The sequence below is a fragment of the Pelophylax lessonae genome (genome assembly GCF_965119305.1).
Source record: "Pelophylax lessonae genome assembly, chromosome: 1".
Lineage (NCBI taxonomy): Eukaryota > Metazoa > Chordata > Amphibia > Anura > Ranidae > Pelophylax > Pelophylax lessonae.
In genome coordinates this window covers 417,663,089-417,683,644 of record NC_138768.1, presented here as the reverse complement: position 1 = coordinate 417,683,644, position 20,556 = coordinate 417,663,089, and the positions used below count along the sequence as shown (strand labels likewise).

The 20,556-nt window shown below is 45.4% G+C and overlaps 1 protein-coding gene across 2 annotated transcripts in view; it reads left to right on the top strand.

The window, feature by feature from the left end:
• The first annotated feature begins 2,874 nt into the window (after positions 1–2,874).
• TDRD7 (tudor domain containing 7) overlaps positions 2,875–20,556 on the top strand; it is a 314,213-nt gene continuing 296,531 nt past the window's right edge. For both annotated transcript variants that reach the window (XM_082267672.1, XM_082267671.1), the window contains exon 1: positions 2,875–3,127. The gene's annotated coding sequence lies outside the window, so the exon portion shown is untranslated. The remainder of the gene's footprint in view (positions 3,128–20,556) is intronic.

Below are 20,556 nucleotides of genomic sequence, written 5' to 3'. Positions count from 1 at the left end.
GATACAGGAGGTGGTCAGAGGATGCAGAAATGGTACAGGTGGTGGTCAGAGGATGCAGACAGGATACAGGTGGCGGTCAGAGGATGCGGACGGGACACAGGTGGCGGTCAGAGGATGCGGACGGGACACAGGTGGCGGTCAGAGGATGCGGAGGGGACACAGGTGGTGGTCAGAGGATGCGGAGGGGACACAGGTGGCGGTCAGAGGATGCGGACGGGACACAGGTGGCGGTCAGAGGATGCGGACGGGATACAGGAGGCGGTCAGAGGATGCAGACGGGACACAGGTGGCGGTCAGAGGATGCGGACGGGATACAGGAGGCAGTCAGAGGATGCGGACGGGATACAGGAGGCGGTCAGAGGATGCGGACAGGATACAGGTGGCGGTCAGAGGATGCGGAGCGGACGGGATACAGGAGGCGGTCAGAGGATACAGAAATGGTACAAGGAATGGTCAGAGGATGCCCCGGCATTGGTGGTCATTAGGACTCTGGGAGGAAGACAGCCCCTTACATTGGTATGGAAGTGGAAGTAGGACTGCTCTTTACATACAGTAGATATCAGTGGGAGAAAGACAGCCATATAGGTTGATGGTCAGTGGGAGCAGCAATGTGCCAGCCTTGTTCACTGTCAGCACTCAGGAGGTATGTACAAGCACTAGTGCTCAGTGGTAGGAGGATTGTGCCACCATTGGTAAACAGTAGGAACAGGTATGCCCCAGCAGTGGTGGTCATTGGGTGCAGGAATGGCAATTGGTATTCAACAAGAGGAGGTCTGCCCCATAAATGAGTGGTCAGTAGGAGTAGAAACACCCCAAGAATTGATGATTTGCAGGAGCAAAAACTTCCATTAGAAGTCATTGAGAGGAAGATTGGCTCCTGCATTGATTACAGTGAGAGGAAGAATACAGAGCTGAATCACCCAGAAGGCAGGCTAGGTTTGGGTACCTTTTACAATACTTGTCACTTGAAGAGATAAAAAAGTTGATAGGGCTCCTTCGGGTCCACGCTGTCTGTCTTTAGTGCTGCCAGTCCTTCGGTTCCCCTGCACTGATCACACCAGAATAAGTCTTCTCCTCCCGTCAGCCCGCGCTGCGGCTCAGTCGGCTCCTGGCATTTTAAATTTTTTAGGCGGGTGTACTGCCGATTGGCGCCTGTGCGGCATGACGACATAATCAGTGGGTGGCGTGGACTCAAGATTGGATTGACTCTGTGATTTCCGGAACTGCGCATGCGCAGTTCTCACCCGAGCCCGTAGCAGCCATTTTTACTTACTGGCTCTTACGGCATTTACAGCCTAAAAGTGCCCTGTTTTTATGGGCTGCCCGTAAATCTACGGGCGGTTGGCAACACTGATCCCAGGACATGTGTAAAGGAAGAATGCTTCATATAGTGAAGTATTGCTAATTAAAAATTCCTTTATTGCATAAAAACACCAGGTACTCACATTGGTAGTAGATCAACCTATCACAATTGCTATAATCTTTTTATATGGACTATAAACTGAAGGACTTATGAATAAATGGTTGTGGAACGAATCATCTGAGTTACAATTATTTCTTATCGGGAAATTTGCTTTGATAGAAGAGTGCTTTGAAATACAAGCATGCAGTGGCGGCTGGTGCTCCATGGGCTGGGGGGGGGGGGGTTGGGGGGCGTCAGACAGACCACACCATAACCCCCTTTGGACCACACCAGCTCCAGCCCGGAGCCCGCATACCTAACCCCCCCCCATCACCGGCTCACTCACCCTGGGCAGGCAGCGGCGGTGGCAGCTTCCCCCTCAGTCTCCTCCCTCCTCCTTGGCCAATAGCATGGCTTCTCCTTTCGGCCAATTGGGAAACGGGTCTCAGGACCCGCATCCTGATTGGCCAGGAGGAGAATCAGTGTGGCAATAGCGAATATTCATTCGCTATCGTCACACAACTGGATGGGCTCAGGGCGCAGTGCTCTGCGCCCCGAGCCCACCCTTTTTTGAAGCTTATTGGAGCCTCTGGCTCTAATCAAATGCTTCAAAACAAAAAAAAAATCCCCCATTGGAATCCGTGCATCCAACACACTGCATGTAGATTAGGGGGCCGGACGCAAGGATGGGGGGGCGGCATCCCCAATGGATGGACCGCCACTGCAAGTATGTTTCCAGAACAAATTATGCTCGCAATCCAAGGTTTTAATATATATATATATATATATATATATATATATATATATATACAGTATATATATATATATATATATATATATATATAATGTGTGGGGGTTCTAAGTAATTTTCTAGCAAAAAATACTGATTTAAACTTGTAAACAACATGTGTCAGAAATAGGCCTGGTCCTTAAAGTGGTAGTATGCCGCTTTTTGACACTTTTACCTACAGGTAAGCCTATAATAAGGCTTACCTGTAGGTACAATTAATATCTCCTAAACCGGCATGGTTTAGGACATATTTGCAGTGCATGCAGCCCCTCACGCGAGCGGCGCATGTGCTCTGAAGTCCGGGGGGACCTTCAGCTTTCCTTGCCGGGAGCTTGCGCGGGAGTGACGTCATTGCGGCTCCGGCCAATCACAGCGCCGGAGCCGCCGAACCCGGAAGAGACGCCAAGGGATCATGGCAGCGCCCGCAGCGATGTCCGGGGGTCCGTGTCGGGGCTTCGTTCTAAGGTAAGTAATACATAATGAGCTAGTATGCAATGCATACTAGCTCATTATGCCTTTGTCTTGCAGGGTTTTTTTTTTTTTTTTCGGGTTTACAACCGCTTTGAGTAGTTAAACTCAACTGAACACAAAGAACCCCATCAGCGTGAAGCAGTGACAAGTGGGCGGTACCATGTAACACATGTGCTGGGCGGAATCGGGGGCGTGTCCGGGAGGAGAGGCGGAGTCAGGATCTGGAAGGCGAAAGTGAGGTGGGCAAGCTTCGTTGGAGAGGGAGAAGAGAAACGAAACCGATAGGAAAAGGGAGGGGCGGCCACCCGGACAGCCAGCCTTCTCCCTGCTCGGTGATAGAACAGCCTTGGCAGGTCGGCTGCTAGGCGACACTAAGCTCCGGGACCACAGCGGCGACAGGCAGAGAAGGGCCTTTTTATCCAGCATACGTGACCTGCCCGGAGAGGAGAGCCGCCGACATACGGGTGAGTAGCTGAGGCGGGCCCGGTACCTCCCCGGTGTGTGGCTCAGCTAAGCTTGCTGTGTGACAGGAATGGAGTCTTGTTATTATTCAGGCATGTCCTTGTCTTCATCTAATGAAAGCCTTCCCTGGCTGTTCTGTATATAGCTATTAGGTAAGGTGTGGTGGGGATGTACAGGTGTGTAGGGATATTTTCCCCTTATTCATCAGAATTGATTGCTTCATCACAGGGACAGAGCAGCCCCCATCACTGTGTATATATCAGGGGATGGAACTTTCCGTTGTGGCCAACTGTAATGTAAGTGGCTTTAACCACCAGAAGGAAGCCCCTTAGTGTCGGTTTACACATATGCAATGTCAGACATTGCATGTGATTTGCATCGTACTGCTCTGCAAATCGCACGCGATGCGAATCATGGCTACATTTTCATCGCATTCGGACCAAAGTCGTGCAGGACCCTTTTTTTGTTCCGCACCAGAATCAGATCGCATGGGTGACACCTATGCGATCCGATTCATGTCCGAACTGACAGTTCGCACTGTGATATGTGAACTGATCTGGGGGGGGGGGGGGGGGGGGTGTCGTTAACTTTGTACTGACACCCCCAGCGATTCGCATATGACAGTATGAACTGCCTGCGAGTCGTGTGTGATGAGGGAACCTGTAGTGGATTTGCAGGGTTCCCGCATCGCATATGTGTGAACCGACACTTAGAGGAAGTAATGCTTCCTCTGTAACTTGTACCTACAGGTAAGTCTATGATAAGGCTTACCCATAGGTAGTGTAAATATTATTATTAAGGATTTCTATAGCGCCAGCAGTTTACGCAGTGCTTCACAATATTAGAGGGAGACAGTACATATACTATACAAGAGGATTAAGAGGGCCCTGCTCAGAAGAGCTTACAATCTAATGGTCTCTTAAACTTACACCGTTTAGGAGATATTTACTTTGCATGCAGCCAGTGACATCACTGTCGCATGCGCTCTGAATGAACTGCCACCAGTGCTTTTCCTTCAGAGCCCTGTGCCATAAACGGCGGCTCCTAGATGCATGCGCGGAGTGATATCATTGTGGCTCCGGCCAATCGGATGGTCGGAGGACGGCTAAACATGTCGGCCGTGTCACTGGTGAGCGACCGGTGCTGAGGGGGGCTTCGTTCTAAGGTAAGTGTTTCATAATGAGCTAGTATGCGATGCATACTAGCTCATTATGCCTTTTTGTTTTTTATTTATTTATTTTCTGAGGTTTCCAACCTCTTTAACCATTTGCTGACCTGCTGCCACAGTTATACAGCGGCAGGTTCCCGCGAATGGCTGTCCCTGTATGGCGGTTCACAGGATCGATCCTGGGGGCGCACGCCTGCATCCACGTGCCAGCGGGGGATGCCGATCCATGGGGCCGGCGGACGCAATTGTTGCCGGGCACCTGCGATCGCTCCCCGTGAAGAGAGAACAGCGGTCTGTTGTACACACAGCGGACTGTTCTCTTAGCTATCAACACAGAGCTTCCTGTGATCCTCCTATTTAGGAACACAGGTCTCTGTGTTGATTTCACAAGCCCATCCCCCCCCCCACAGTTAAAAAACTCTCCCCTAGGCTAGCACTTAACCCTTTGTTCGCTCCTGGGTTAACCCCTTCCCTGCCAGTGTACCTTCCAGTCTGTCACCAACCAAATAAGACCTGTCTCTTGGTACAAAGAACAGGGGTTTAGTTGACACACATTTGGTGACAGACTGGAAGGTGAGTACATCAAACTGGGGGCTGGCTGACTTTCATGCACCTCTTACAATCCTTCAACCTCATTTTGTGTTTTGTTATAGGGATGGAGACGCCGGGCAACACCAGCTTGGGTCTCATCTAAAGTCCCACCTAGTCCAATATGTTTAAATATATTTTTGATGTAGCATATTGAGCAGTGCTGATATACCATTTTTTCTATTGATTACTACAGTAATCAGTGCTAAAAATATGCACAGTTACTGTTATGACACTGGCAGGGAAGGGGTTAACCCAGGAGCGAACAAAGGGTTAAAGCAACCAGGGATGGAGACGCCTTGCTTACAGCTTGGTGCCTCATCTAAAGTCCCACCGTGCGATTTTCGTGCGTTTTTGGTGGATGCAGTTTTTGATTTGACCCTAGTGTTTTCCGTATACAGGGATGGAGACCAATAGCATGACCTGCTTGTCTCATATAAAGTCCCAAAGGAAATAAGGGATTTCAAAGGCAGTGTGCTTTACAGGCCATGCCCCATATATAAAATCCCTTCCTATCCATATACTGCATCCACCAAGGGGATGGAGGTGTAATGCTTTTCAGCTGGTCTTCTCCAGTTTGCACCATGGTTATATTTTAACCTAATTATTTGAACTTTTTGAGACAACAGCCAGTCGTGCATGGGGATGGGTTGGGGGAGGTTGGGCTGTCTCCCTCTCACCTGTTCCCCATCCACCCATTAGCGGCCATGTGCCTCCAGTGTGAGGACACTAAATTAAGAGTGTAGGACTGCAGATTTAAACAGGGTGCCGTGACGTGGCTCTGCAGCTTTCACATGCGTTTGCAAATGTGTGTCAACTAAACCCCTGTTCTTTGTACCAAGAGACAGGTCTTATTTGGTTGGTGACAGACTGGAAGGTGAGTACATCAAACTGGGGGCTGGCTGACTTTCATGCACCTCTTACAATCCTTCAACCTCATTTTGTACATCAAAAATATATATAGGTGCTTCAACCGTACTATAAGTGATCTGTGCTCAAATAAAGTGATAAGTATGTGTTAAATTATAAATTGCTAACATACATCCATAATGGTGCAATATATCTTAAAACATATAAATTCAATGTATCAAATTCAGTAATTTTAAAGTGTCCAGTGCTTCAGTGATAATTGTAAAAATATCATAAAATTGCCAAACTAATATCATTAACAAAAGTTCATATAATATTCCAAAGTGCTGGGTGCTAGTCTCTGTGCAAAAAATATATCCCCACAAACGTGCTCAATGCTTGCTTCGTAAGGAAAAAAGACATCCAAAGTGCCGGTGCTCTCAAACATGAGTAGGTGCTCCCCTCTCGGTCCCCTACTCACCAGACAATATTGTTATACTAGACATTAAGCCCGTTAAATTAACGGGCGCTAGAACGTATGTGTGTGTGTATATGTGTGTGTATATATATATATATATATATATATATATATATATATATATATATATATTGCTGAAGCCATTTATTATCAATCAACTAGGGCTGCAACTAACAAATCTTTTTATAATCGATTAGTTGGCCGATTATTGTTTTGATTGATCGACTAATCGGAAGAGAATCTCAAAAAAAAAAAAAAAAAAGGTTGGTGTATAATTTAGTTAATATTCTTGAATATCTTTATGCAGTGGTAAATATAAATGTCCAGCTATATAGTTGGATATTTAATCCACACTGAGACAGATATATGTATTATTAGAGATTTAAATGTGGTACATATCAGACTCAGAGATCAAAATGTAAAAAGACCTAAAACACTATTTCTCTTACGTCCTCCGACAGTCGCCGCCCTCTTCATATTCGTCACAATGGGGTATTAGACTTTGCTCCGTAGGAGTAGCTAGGCAACAGAATATGTCAATATAAAAGTTTTAACATATCCCACCCCCAGGGGGTGGTCCCCTCAGTCAATACCCTCCCACTTCCTGTATCCATACTCCAGTTTCAATGTCTAGCTTGTCAGGAGTAGCTGGATGTCTCTATGCTGGGGCATTTGTCTCAGCCTTTTCTCTATTCTTTTTTGATTTTGTTTGAGTTTTTTCTCTCTGTTTGCTTAGCTGTTCATTTTGTCAGCGTTAGTTAGTTCTTCTGATGAAGAGGATTCGTGCGGGCTGGGACTCGGGCTGATCCCCCTGGTCGCAGGTTGTGGGTCAGTGGTTTTCCCGGCCTGCCATCGAGCGTTCAGCCAGGTATCGCTCCTGGCACAGTGAACGACCCATCCCTGTTCGGTGCAGGGATGCTTGGTGAGGTGGCTACCTCACTGGACGCTGTGTGGTTTCTTAAAAGCATCCGAAGGAGGTGGATCTGCATTCCTTGGATGTTGTTCGGGCGATTAGGGTTTACCTGAAATCGACTGAATCTTTCCGCAAGTCGGATTCCTTGTTTGTCCTTCCTGAGGGACCTCGGAAGGGCTTGGCTGCGTCGGCCTCTACCATTGCCAAATGGATCAGACAGACTGTGGAACAGGCCTATACTTTGAAGGAGAAAGTTCCCCCTGTGCCTGTGAAGGCGCACTCTACAAGATCTCTGAGTACGTCTTGGGCCTGTCGTCATGGGGCTTCTGTGGCCCAGGTGTGTAAGGCGGCGACTTGGTCGTCCGTTCACACCTTCACAAAATTCTACAGAGTGGATGTTCAGGCATCGGCAGATGCTTCCTTTGGCCGCAAGGTTCTTAGTGCAGCAGTTCCTTAGAGCCTCTTGTATGGGCTTCTTGGCTGTTTGGGATACATGTTGTTATCCCTAGGTTATTTGTTTTCCTGGGATTTTTTTGCTTCTGTTGAGCAAGTTTTTTCCGTTGCCCAGATGGTTTCCTTCCTTTGGTAAGGTTCCTTTCTCTGCTGTGGAGACGGCGTTGCCTGGGGCGCGGCTGCGTTTCCCACCCCTCATGTTTGCACTGCTTTGGGACGTCCCCATTGTGACGAATATGAAGAGGGCGGCGACTGTCGGAGGACGTAAGAGAAAACGGAATTTTTGTAAAATCTTACCTGTAAAATTCCTTTCTCTGAGTCCTCCGACAGTCGCCGCCCCCGCCCCTCTTTTGGGGTTGATTGTACTCTCTACTGCTATTCCACTGAAACTGGAGTATGGATACAGGAAGTGGGAGGGTATTGACTGAGGGGACCACCCCCTGGGGGTGGGATATGTTAAAACTTTTATATTGACATATATTCTGTTGCCTAGCTACTCCTTCGGAGCAAAGTCTCTAATACCCCATTGTGACGAATATGAAGAGGGCGGCGACTGTCAGAGGACTCGGAGAAAGGAATTTTACAGGTAAGATTTTACAAAAATTCAGTTTTTGCAAATTTTCAGACCGGATTGTTCTCTAATATTCACGACCGTCTCCCTTGTAATAAGCAGGTAGCTTCATACAAGGTCTCTGTGCCAGCTGTCACTTATGCTGGCCATACACAAACTAATTTTTCTTTAGAGATTTATTAAGAACATTCATCCTATTTTTTAACCATTAGTGGAGTCCATTTGGTGTTTAGCAAATCTTTGCTAAAAAAAATATATATGTTTGAGGGTAATTTTCTAGCAAAAAATACTGATTTGAACTTGTAAGCAACGTGTCAGAAATAGGCTTGGTTCCTAAGTGGTTAAAGATCTCCTCAGCCTGGCTGATGTTTCCCCCCATGTATGTGGTTGAATGGCCACTAAGGCATGGTTCAAACTTATGTATTTTTTACTGCTTTTAAGTTTTGCAGAAACACACTACAGTCCATTTAACATGGTTCCCTGTGGGTCATGTTCACACCTGTGCATTTTGTGTAAAAGGCCAGGGACCAGCAGGTTGCGTTTTTGGCTCTATGGACATCAATGGATCATAAGTGTATTGAAACACGTAAAATGCACCTGGATTATGCATTAACTGCAACCTGTATAGGTGTGAACCTGGCCTAAAGGCCCTTTTGGGTTTTGCAGACTGTTTTATTTTACTTTTCCTATCCTGGTTCATTTGACTTTTTTTTTTTTTTTTTTTTTATAACATATCTGATCTAAGTTCTTGGTGCCTGCCCTCCTCTCACCAGGATCTATGCAGCGCTGTGATGGGGCCATGTTAGCATCCTCCTCAAATAATCTGAGAACACCTAGGGTCACTTGCAGGCAGGGTATGTACTATGCTCCGAGTGTCTTCTCCAACCTGCTTCCACAGCTTGCATATCCTATATATCAGACTCCTATAGTGTGGAGGCTGAACACTTAGTGATGCTTTGCTGTTGGACTACACTGCAAGTCTGTTACACACACACACACACACACACACACCTTTTTAACTGTTGGGGGTCTTATGATCAGTAGGCAGTTTACAATTTTTTTTTTCTAACACAGGAAAAGGTACATGTAATGGCAGCGCACAGAGACACTGGAATCCAAGGAAAAGCCCAGGTAGACATCCAATAAAAACGTACAGTTTATTGTTGTAAAACCTACTCTGAACTATGAGTAGGAATAGGAAAGGGCATACTATGTACTAATTAACCCGTCAATGCCCTTGGCTTACTCCTGACTGACAAAAAAGGCTAGTGCCTATTTAAATCCCTTTTTGTCAGTCAGGAGTAAGGCAAGGGCATTGACGGGTTAATTAGTACATAGTATGCCCTTTCCTATTCCTTCTCATAGTTCCACCATCGCATCGGAGCAGACCGGAGACAGTCCATCCTTGCGCCGGCGGGTTCCAGCCACCTTCCTTCAGCACACAGCGGTATTCGGTGCCAAACTATCCAGTCTTCCACGCTGCCAGTGCCCATGCTTGACTCCTGACCCAGGGTGATTTATACATATTATTGACTCCCCCTCCTGGGTTTACAACAATAAACTGTACGTTTTTATTGGATGTCTACCTGGGTTTCCTTGTATTCCGGAGTGTCTATGCGCTGCCATCACACCTTTTCCTGTGTTATCCATTATCCCATGCTATACTGGCTGGCAGCATAGCAACTTCTCTGGAGGCTTACTGGCCGTTTTTAGCTCCTACCCAACAGGCACCCCTGGTCATTTGGTTGTTGTCTTTACAATTTTTTTTCTACCTTGTTAGTGTTCGCTCATGGTTCACATCTGTACGGAATTATATTCTATAGTTTAATAATGTATGCTTTCACTAGCGGATTTGAAAGTTGTAACTTCTAGATGCTCAGTGGATATGGTCATCCACCATATATTTTGCATGCTTCGGTTATGTACCCCTCTTATGGTTATGGAATTTAAAACTAATATTGTGAAATGTCAGGGGCCTCAATGATAAATTTAAGAGCGCACTAATGTTTTAATATCTAAACCATCACAAACCCTATGTATTGGTCTTGCAAGAAACACACCTCATGGACAATAAGATCCTGGCCCTACGTTGACCTTGGGTACAGCAGGCATTCCATGCTACCTACTCCGGTTAATGCGGGACAAGTTATCATTCTCTAAAATAAATCCTTAGGGTACAAGGTTCTTCATCTCATCCCTGATCCTTTTGAGAGATGTATTGTACTGTTATTGGAAATTAGGGTGGTGGTATTTGCTTTTGGCAATGTGTATGTTCCTCTCTTTAACCAGCAGGTCCTGTATACCATAAATGATAAACTGACCCCCTGCAGTTTTCACAAATATATATTGCTGTGGATTTTAATTGTATTCTGAATGCACATTTAGATTTCTCCAACCCCCTTAGAGCTCATTCTCCTGAATTGCTCCATTGGGCTCAGGCCTTTGAGTTTACAAAATTTTGGTGCTGGAAACACCCAGCGACCAGGGCTTATTCTTGTTTCTCCACTACTCCAAACAAATCTGGCTCTTGCATAGACCTGGTTTTTGGTAACCCCCATACATTATCAGTGGCAAAGGCAGTATCTTATCTGCCTTATGACCTTTCTGATCATGCCAACCCTAGAGCTTTGTTTTTACTTTGGCACATACCAGGCAACCAACTGCTGGCGCTTGTCACCTACGTGGATACAGGACTAAAGGTTGAGATACTTGTCTCTCCTAAAATGACACAATATTGGGAGGTAAATGATGGTTCTGCCTCGGTCCATATGGTATGGGACGCTTTTAAAGCCCATATACGTGGGTAGTATATAACTGCCATTAAAATGGTTAGAAACAATCTCTCCTCTAAAGTTTAGCTAGAGGAAGGTGAAATTAAAGCAGCTGTGGTCTTTTTGGAGTCACTCACTCCAGACAACTTCAGCTATTTTGCACAGGCGAGACATGAATTGTCTTTGGATATGACTTCTGTCACGCACCTGAATCTACGCTCTTTGGCTGGCAAAGTCTTTGAGTCTGGGGACAAGAATGGAAAACTGCTTGCTAATTTATTGGCAGATAATAAGACCCAGACTGTAGATTCAGCCATTTGTTGTGATGACAGAACTTTAAACCTCCTGATCCTACTTGAATACTGTGGGAATTCACAGATTACTATGGTGGTTTTATTTGGCACAATCCCTAGCATGTACGGTGCTGCTCTCTAGGGATGCACCGATCTGACTTTTTTGCTTCCGATCCCGATCTTTTGGTTTGTGAAATCGCCGATCCCAAGTCCGATCAGGAAGTACTGTTTTGTGAGCTCATAACAAAATAATACTTCCGGATCGGTATCTGCAGATACCATATAACAAATGTGCATTAAATTCTAAAATATCATCAAACACCAAGAATAAAATGTAGTGACAAGGAAAAAAAACTGTTTATTGCTTGAACATACAATAGCAATCAAACAGTAAACATTGTAAACTAAAGTGCAAAATCCTGGAAAGAGCAAACAGGAATTTAAATAAAAAAAATGCAACATAGTATAGTAGCAGCCTGCGCCTCTCTCAATAAGCTTGCATTTCTTCTCTTCTCTCTGTGTAAGGCTATTTCTCTTCTCATCCACAACACAAACACAGTCACTCACAAACTGTGCTGAACAGAACACACTCTCAACTTTCTGCATTAGTGGCAGACAGTGCAGGGCAGGCACTGCAGGGGGCAATGCAACAACATAGCAGCCTGATTCCTGTCCTGACCAAAAGTTGGTCGAACAAGAACAACAACAACTTGATCACACATACAAAATAGCATGTTGCGAACATGTAGTCCAGTGTCACACCACCATCCCACAGTAATGATGGTGGCGTCGGTGTGTGACACACTGACACCGGACTACCTGTTCACACAAAATGCCTTTTGTTTGTGTGATCAAGAAGTTGACTTGTTGTCACACATGATGACAATGACACAAACATGACCTGATGGTCACTTAATTCTCTCTCAAGAAGATGTAGACAAGGATTTCTTCTCGCTATTTCTCTTCTCATCCACAAACTGTGAACAGAAAGTCAGAAACACTCTCTCACTTTTTAGTGCAGGGGGGCATTGGCAATACAACAACATAGCAGCCTGAGAGCCGGTTCACACTGGGGCGACTTGTCAGGCGACCTGGTCGCCTGACAAGTCGCCGCGGGTCGCCTGCCATAGATTAGCACAGGACCCGTTCTAATAGGAGCGACACAAGTCGATCCGACTTAGAAAAAGGGTCCTGAGCTACTTTGGGGCGACCTGGAGCGACCTGCATTGACTTCAATGATATGAAGTCCGTGCATGCCGCTCCGAGGTCGCGGTGCGAGCTGCGCACCGCGACTTCACAGGTCGCCCCGGCAAGTCGGGTCGCGCCTATGTGAACCGGCTCTGAGTCTGACTTTTACCTGACTAAAGGTTTGTTGAACAACAACAACTTGATCACACATACAGATGGCATATTGTAAACATGTAGACCAGTGTCACACCACCATCATCATCACACAGTAATTTGATGGTGGCATGTGACAGTGACACTGGACTACCTGTTTACATACAAATGCCATTTGTTTGTGTGATCACACGACACAAAAATGACAGTATGGTCACTTAATCAGCAGCAATGGCAAATTCTTTCTCATAAAGACAAGCATTTCTGCTCTCTCTGCTGTAAGTCTATTTCTCTTCTCATCCACAATGCTGGAAGCAGTGCTGAACACTCTCTCGCTTTCTACACTAGTGCAGGGGGCACAGAGATATTTTGTGGCAATGGCAGCAAGACAAGGTAATCTGTATTTGTTGACTCCCCAGAACTGGTATGGGTTGTCTGAGGCAGTTGCATTGCAGGGCTTGAGCTGCTTGCTGCATTGGGATCTAGTTCAAACTCCTCCACAATGTGGTCAAACTCTTGCATAAAGCTGCTCGGTGCTGCTGCTGCTGCTTCCACCCGAGGGACCTTGTCTTGTGGTTCTGTGGCCTGTGATGCTCCAGCTCTGCTGTTCCTCAAGTCTTCCTCTAGTTCCGCTGTCAGTGCATCTTTTGCACGCTTTGCAGATTGTGCACCTGTAAAGTATCTGAAACAGAAATAAAAACGTAGGTTAGGCTTATTATGAAACACTTCATGACACTAACCTGAGGCTGAAAAACTTACCTGTCTTTATATCTTGGGTCCAGCAGGGTGGCAAGTGCATATAGGGGTTCATCTTCCACAGTGTCGAAGCGTTTGTTGACAGCTTGAGGCGGGGTTGTTTTCATTGTTTTGATGCCAGTATCCGCATTGCCTTCTTTAGCAAGGATGCATTTGAGGACGGTGACAGCTGGAATGACGTCAGCGGCGGAGGCAGTTGATGAGCTTACTTTCCTTGTTAGCTCTTCAAATGGTGCTAAAACAATGCTCGTTTTTTTTCTAGCAAAGCCCACTGGTTAGTGGTCAGTGTACTGGGCAGGTCATCATGGTCAGCAATGTAAGCAGAGGACTCGCTTCTGTTCCAGAAGACTCGGTATCATCAAGTACGTAGAATTCCACCTTGATTTTACGTCTTGTTGCATTTGCATCTGGAGCAGGATATCTTGCAGCCTTGAAAACGCAAGTTGAGAATGTTTTAAAATGCCCCACAATTTGTCTACCGATTGCAATGGCATCGCTCACACTCCGTTGTGACAATAGCCCCTCCTTGACTACAAGCTGTGAGCAAAGCAGCCTAAGCTCTGTACCCCCATTTTGTCTATGGCCTTTTTCATGTTGCTTGCATTGTCTCGGAGTATGACATGCACTTTATTCAAAGAAATGTGCCACTGGTCAGGTATAGCCTTAATTGTAGCTGAAATGGTATCGCTGGTGTTTGAACCATGAAAGTTTTTAGCTTGAAGCATTGCACCGTGCGGTGTACAGTTTGTGTCCAACCAGTGGACTGTTAAACTTAAAAGCGACATTGGACACACCTCAGAGCTCCATATATCTGTAGCAAAGCTCATAGCCTTTATATCTTTAATCTCTTTTGAGACGTGTTGGCAAACTTTTTTGTACAGTTCTGGCACTGCGGTCTCAGAAAAATACTTGCGTGATAGAAGAGAGTACCTCGGCTCCAAGTGTTCCAGTAGGCAACAGAAGCCCTCATTTTCAACAACTGACATTGGTTGACAATCTAAAACAATGAACTCCTTTGTGTTATTGCTGAGGCTTTCATACTTTCCATCGGAAACTTTTCACGTCGTTGAAATGCATCCTGCAAAGTTTGTTGTTCCTGGGCTGTTGTATTGTCTGCTGCTTTGGTTTTGTTGAGCTGCAGGAATTCAGTGTGCTCCTTAGCGTGGTGTTTCTGGATGTGCCTGATTTAAATTTGTAGTATTGAACTTTGCTGTTATACCACCTCCCCTCGAAACATTCGCTTTGCAGACATTGCAAACAGCTGTGGAATTCATTGGCGTGGCGAGCGTGTAATATCTCCACACTGCCGACTCTTTGGCGTGCTCAATACCCGACACACACACCTGAGGCTGATTAATGACGTAGGAGCTGCGACGCCCCGGATCGGCCCGTGGGACGGCTACATTTTTTACCGATCTCCGATCCAGCTATTTTGCCCGGACCGGGGCAGATTTCCGATCCGAATATCGGATCGGTGCATCCCTACTGCTCTCCAGGAGCTTCTCAGCGCTTTACATTTGCCCAAGCTCTCGACCGATAAGGCTACTGCTCGCTCTTGTTAAAGATTTAATGGTCGAAGATATAAAAGCAGCTATACACTCCTTCCCTGGTCAAAAAACCCCAGGCCTGATGGTATCACTGGAGAGTGGTGCAGGATGTATGTGGCGGATCTAGCACCTAGACTTTTCTGTCTTTTACTCAGAACATAAAGCACACATGGCACAACCCCCCTTTATATACCAAGCCCGCGTAGTTTTGATCCCCAAACCGGGGAAAGATTTGTCCAAATGTGCCTCCTATAGGCCTATTTCTTTACTAAAATTTGGATTTTAAAATTTTAACAAAATTCTTAGCCACTAGATTGACGAATATGTTTTCCTCCCTGCTTGGAATTAACCAAACTGTTTTCATGCCTGGGATTTTGACCGATGTCAATTTACGTAGGGTTTTCACTCATCTGCAGTTGCCCCTGGCCGATTCTTCCACAAGAGTTGTTGGTAGCACCACATATCGAGAAGGCATTTAAATCTCTGGCCTAGCCTCTCTATTTTGGAGATTATGGGATTCAGGGCAGAATTTAAAAAGTGGATAAAACTTTTATACACTTTGCCAGTACAGATCAATTTGAGAGGTGAGCTTTTTGGCACCCTTCCGGGTGTAGAGAGGTACGAGGCATGGCTGCCTGCTATTCCCAGTATTGTTTGCCCTGCTGATGGAGCTGTTGGCCCTCAGACGTGCCCCTGCAGTAGCTGGTATCTGGGTAGGAGCTTTGGTAGAAAAGTTGGCTATGTATGCAGATGACCTTTTATTTTATTCTTTATTTATCCAGGGCCTTCCCTTAGGGAGGCTTTGCATGTTCTTTTAGGTTTCTCTGAATATTTTGGTTTAAAAGTCAATTGGGAGGAATCACAAATCCTGCCCATATACTCTGATACAATTCATCTCGCTGACCCTACTCTCCCCTTAGTGTGGACATGCAGGTTTAGGTACCTGGGAACTATGATCTCCCCTAATCTATCCTTTCTTTGCACTCTAAACCTAAAATCCCCTTGTTACAAAATGGGAAAAATAAATTGAAAGCTTTGGCCAATCTTCCCTTATCCCTAGCGGGACAGATTCATTTTTTCAAAATGAAACTCTTGCCTGCCTTTTTATATGTACTCAGGCACTAACTATCCTGTATAGATCCCTAAGAAGAAGTACTTTCAGCTCATCAATTCTAGTCTGATCTTATTTTTCTGGGGCTCGCAGCTGCTGAGTTTTAAACTAGCATTACTGCAGCAGACCTGGCAACCGCTTGTCCTGATCTCTACAAACAGTTTTTGGCAGCCATGCTAACGCATGCTCATATCTGGCTGATTGCAGATGATTCTAATGCTGCAGTGGTGTTAATGGCATGCTGCTTGGGTTCCTAAGAAGAGGCTTTAAGGAACCTCTTATATTGAGGCCCCACTGCTCCTCTCACATTAACAATAGCGATGAAAGCTGTATTGAGAGCTTGGTTGTTGACTCGGGTAGGACAGCCTGTTCTTCCTGCACATGTCTTCCAATATATTCCTTTCTGGTTTAACCTTTTTGATTTAACCCAATTGTAACAGAACTGCCGACCCATACTGTACTTGTGGTCTTCCGTCTGTATACATGAACATACAGTGGGTACGGAAAGTATTCAGACCCCCTTACATTTTTCACTCTTTGTTATATTGCAGCCATTTGCTAAAATCATTTAAGTTCATTCTTCTTCCTCATGAATGTACACATAGCACCCCATACTGACAGAAAAACACAGAATTGTTGACATTGTTGCAGATTTATTAAAAAAGAAAAACTGAAATATCACATGGTCCTAAGTATTCAGACCCTTTGCTGTGACACTCATATATTTAACTCAGGTGCTTTCCATTTCTTCTGATCATCCTTGAGATGGTTCTACACCTTCATTTGAGTCCAGCTGTGTTTGATTATACTGATTGGACTTGATTAGGAAAGCCACACACCTGTCTATATAAGACCTTCCAGATCACAATGCATGTCAGAGCAAATGAGAATCATGAGGTCAAAGGAACTGACTGAAGAGCTCAGAGACAGAATTGTGGCAAGGCACAGATCTGGCCAAGGTTACAAAAAGATTTCTGCTGCACGTAAGGTTCCTAAGAGCACAGTGGCCTCCATAATCCTCAAATGGAAGACGTTTGGGACGACCAGAACCCTTCCTAGAGCTGGCCGTCCGGTCAAACTGCGCTATCGGGGGAGAAGAGCCTTGGTGAGAGAGGTAAAGAAGAACCCAAAGATCACTGTGGCTGAGCTCCAGAGATGCAGTCAGGAGATGGGAGAAAGTTGTAGAAAGTCAACCATCACTGCAGCCCGCCACCAGTCGGGGCTTTATGGCAGAGTGGCCCGATGGAAGCCTCTCCTCAGTGTAAGACACATGAAAGCCCGCATGGAGTTTGCTAAAAAACACCTGAAGGACTCCAAGATGGTGAGAAATAAGATTCTCTGGTCTGATGAGACCAAAATAGAACTTTTTGGCCTTAATTCTAAGCGGTATGTGTGGAGAAAACCAGGCACTGCTCATCACCTGTCCAATACAGTCCGAACAGTGAAGCATGGTGGTGGCAGCATCATGCTGTGGGGGTGTTTTTCAGCTGCAGGGACAGGACGACTGGTTCCAATCGAGGGAAAGATGAATGCGGCCAAGTACAGGGATATCCTGGACAAAAACCTTCTCCAGAGTGCTCTGGACCTCAGACTGGGCCGAAGGTTTACCTTCCAACAAGACAATGACCCTAAGCACACAGCTAAAATAACGAAGGAGTGGCTTCACAACAACTCCGTGACTGTTCTTGAATGGCCCAGCCAGAGCCCTGACTTAAACCCAATTGAGCATCTCTGGAGAGACCTAAAAATGTCTGTCCACCAACGTTTACCATCCAACCTGACAGAACTGGAGAGGATCTGCAAGGAGGAATGGCAGAGGATCCCTAAATCCAGGTGTGAAAGACTTGTTGCATCTTTCCCAAAAAGACTCCTGGCTGTATTAGATCAAAAGGGGGCTTCTACTAAATACTGAGCAAAGGGTCTGAATACTTAGGACCATGTGATATTTCAGTTTTTCTTTTTTAATAAATCTGCAACAATGTCAACAATTCTGTGTTTTTCTGTCAGTATGGGGAGCTATGTGTACATTCATGAGGAAGAAGAATGAACCTAAATGATTTTAGCAAATGGCTGCAATATAACAAAGAGTGAAAAATTTAAGGGGGTCTGAATACTTTCCGTACCCACTGTATATACCAGATTTTCCCATCCACACTCATACAAAGCTAGCCAACAATTTGTACAGGTTTTGGAACTTTCTCCTTTATTGAACAGTTTCACACTCAATTTATACACGCATGAGCACATCTCCCTCCTGATCAAAATGCCACACACAGGTCAGTGGTTACCTGATTACATCATCATATGCAGATGCAATTGTATACAGAATTAACCTGAACTAATTAGCTAGGCGTCTGGACAGAACAATGTGGGCTCATTAACATTTAACAGTGGGACAGGCAGACTTAACACAATCCACATCCCACCTCAAAACAGACAATAGGACAATCTGCCCGTCTCCAATATTGAAGTACATGGAATACACATCTACGTATTGCTATGAATATTTAGGAGTCAGACTTCATGGCAACAGGCTATAGGTCTCACAGTATAAAGTTTGGGGGGGGGGGGTTTTGGTGGTATCTTGACATTTCAGGGCCTCCTAAACCGCTATAGGTAGTGAGAAAATGCAATGAAAAATGTACGCCCTTTGAAATTCTGATGGGGGTGATTTGTTTTCGGGCTCCCGTACACTGCTAGGCTCCCAAAAAGTCTCACATATGTGGTATCCCTGTACTCAGGAGAAGCAGCAGAATATATTTTGGGGTGTAATTACACATATTCCCATGGCATGTGTGAGCAATATATAATTTCAATGACAACTTTGTGTAAAAAAAAAAAAAAAAAAAAAATTTTTTTTTTTTTTTTTTTTAGGTCATTTTTCAAACACCTGTGACAAAAAAAAAAATGAAATATTAAATGAGCTCAACATGCCTCTCAGAACATTCCTTAGGATGTCTACTTTCAAAAAAGTGGTAGTTGGGGGGGGGGGGGGTTTGTACTGCCCTGCCATTTTAGCACTTCATGAAATGAGATAGGCAGTCAGAAATTAAAGCTACGTAAATTTCAGTATTTACACCATAGTTTGTAGACGCTATAACTTTTGCGCAAACCAATAAAAATACGCTCATTGAATTTTTTTTGTCAAAGACATGTAGCTAAATATATTTTGTCCAAAAAAAATGACATAAATTGAGTATATTGGATATTTTTTTAAAGACAAAGTTGAAAATGTCATTTTTTCGCAAAATGTTCGCTCTTTTTTTATTAATATCGCAAAAAATAAAAAGCGCAGAGGTGATCAAATACCACCAAAAGAAAGCTCTGTTTGTGGGAAAAAAGGACGTAAATTTCGTTTGGGTACAGCATTGCATGACCTTGCAATTGTCAGTTAAAGTCACAAAGTGCCAAGTTGAAAAAAGGGGTCTGGTCAGGAAGGGGGTAAAATCTTCCGGGGCTTAAGTGGTTAAAGGAGCAGTGTACTAATTTTTTTCTCTGCTGCAAATACGGAGTCCCAAGGTAAAATCTTCCCCTCTGAGTTTATATGTGCATCTGGACCATCCGGATGACCATCTCTGGTGTCTTTCTGCAGCCTTAGAAACTCTGGCGTCAAAGGTGGCTCTTGTGATGAAACAAGTTTCTACCAACAAACGGCCGATGTCCTCTGATTCAGAGCCTGATGTGGTTGCCACGGACGGCTCCCTCCCTGAGGGGTTCCTGTCCTCACAGTCAGACGGTGAGGAGGATGAGTCCTCCTCAGCTGCAGGACGGAAACGCGCTCTGGTGGAAGCACTGATTCATTCAGTAAGGGAAACATTGCAATTGGATGATGAGCACCCACTATCAGGAAAGTGGGTTGTCTTCGGCTCCCACAAGGCCCAGCAGTCGGGTCAGGTTTTTCCTTGTCCCGAGGATTTTCACAATATTGTGAATGAGCAATGGCAGCGTATAAAACACATGCTGGTGGTTTCCAAGTGTTTTCAGTGCCGTTACCCCTTTGCAGACTCTGTTTCCAATCGTTGGACAGTGTCACCTAAGGTGTATCACACTGCTTCCCGGTTGAATAAATCTACTGTGGTACCTTTAGAAGACTCGCCGGTGTTTAAGGACTCAGTGGACAGGCGAATGGAATCCCTTTCCCACCACCTGCACTTGTTGGTGGGTTTGATTCTAAAACCTGTGTTCGCCTCCGTCCTGGTTTCTCAGACGGTCACAGAATGGGTCAAGGTGCTTAGGAGCTGCTTGGACGCTGAGTCAGTTCCTCCAACTGCAATTGAGCTCACGGATCAGATGGACCAGGCCATGGTGTACCTGTGTGATGCGGCCCTGGACACAGCTCCTCTGGCTGCCAGTGTCTGCGGTGGGGATCGCCATACGCCGCATGTTGTGGCTGAAGAGCTGGTCGGTGGACCAAGCTTCTAAGAAGGCCTTAACTGATCTTTCCTTTTTAGGTGAACGTCTGGTGATTCCTTGGATGAGTTAATCAAGGATCTAACGGGGGGTAAGAGTACTCTTCTACTCCAATCTGCGAAAGGTAAGGCACCTCGCAGCAAGCGGGGGCCTTACTTCAAGGCTCGCAGGGGGCTTTTTCG